The 1054-nt window shown below is 43.4% G+C and overlaps 1 protein-coding gene across 1 annotated transcript in view; it reads left to right on the top strand.

Annotated features, from left to right (window-relative positions):
* Positions 1-580: 580 nt before the first annotated feature.
* ACTR3 (ARP3 actin related protein 3 homolog) overlaps positions 581-1054 on the top strand; it is a 24109-nt gene continuing 23635 nt past the window's right edge. The window contains exon 1 of the mRNA XM_006018380.3: positions 581-639. The gene's annotated coding sequence lies outside the window, so the exon portion shown is untranslated. The remainder of the gene's footprint in view (positions 640-1054) is intronic.

Here is a 1054-nt window from a genome sequence, read left to right as displayed (position 1 = left end):
TGAAGATGTTAAACAGTGTGGGCCTGAGGACTGAGTCCTGGGGTACCCCACTGCTCACATCTCGCCAGGTTGAGTACAGCCCGTCCACCACTACTCTCTGGGTGTGCCCCATCAGCCAATTTTTTACCCATCCAACTGTGCAGGCATCAATGCCACAGTTGCTTAATTTATTGATGAGGATGGGGTGAGAGACAGTGTCAAAGGGCTCCTCAAAGTCTAGAAAGACTACGTCCACAGCGACACCATCATCCAAGGATTTAGTCACCTGGTCATAAAAGGCAACCAGGTTGGTCAGGCAGGACCTCTGCCTTTGATGAACCCATGCTGATTGTCCTTGAGCATGATTTTCCCTGCTGGTCCCCCACAGATGTGCTCCTTGATGATTCTCTCCAAGATCTTCCCGAGCATGGAGGTGAGGTTTACGGGCCTGTAGTTACTTGGGTCCTCCTCCCTCCCTTTCTTGAAAACAGTTTTAGGGAAAAAAAATTATCTGTAACTAGTATTCCTGTGGCATTTATTACCATATGTTAAATTTGTAATTGATAGTAATATAATGAATAACCTGTTGCCTTTTGTTTTGTAGGTATACGAAACTTGGATATGCTGGTAACACAGAACCACAGTTCATCATTCCCTCATGTAAGCATTTGTTTATATTGCACAGCTAAGTAACATTTAAGGGTTTATTTAAAACCTTAAAACTAGAAAAAGAGCCAAGAATGCTTGACTAAACCACCAAAAAGGCTTTTAGGTGGAGAGGGCACATTATTTGTTCTTGCCAGGTGAGTAGGAGTAGTATAATAGTGTTGCAGCATGGTGGTCCAGGTTTTTATCCCCAAAATAGGTCTAACACCTCTCCCACGTATGAAGCTGATCTAATAAAAGATATCAAGCAAATCCATGAGCCTGGCAAGTAAGACATTTTCCTAGGCATGTGCTGTCAGTTCATGGATAGCGTAAGTATCATTAAAGGGAGGAAAAGTAGCCCTTGAAGTTGAAGGAGGCTGCCTTTAAAGGCATAGTAGTGCACACGTTTTCATGAAAGATTCCTGCT

Source organism: Alligator sinensis, unplaced genomic scaffold (assembly GCF_000455745.1).
Source record: "Alligator sinensis unplaced genomic scaffold, ASM45574v1 scaffold277_1, whole genome shotgun sequence".
In the NCBI taxonomy this organism is placed as follows: domain Eukaryota; kingdom Metazoa; phylum Chordata; order Crocodylia; family Alligatoridae; genus Alligator; species Alligator sinensis.
The sequence above is the reverse complement of the archived record's forward strand: the minus strand, read 5'-3'. Positions and strand labels throughout refer to the sequence as shown.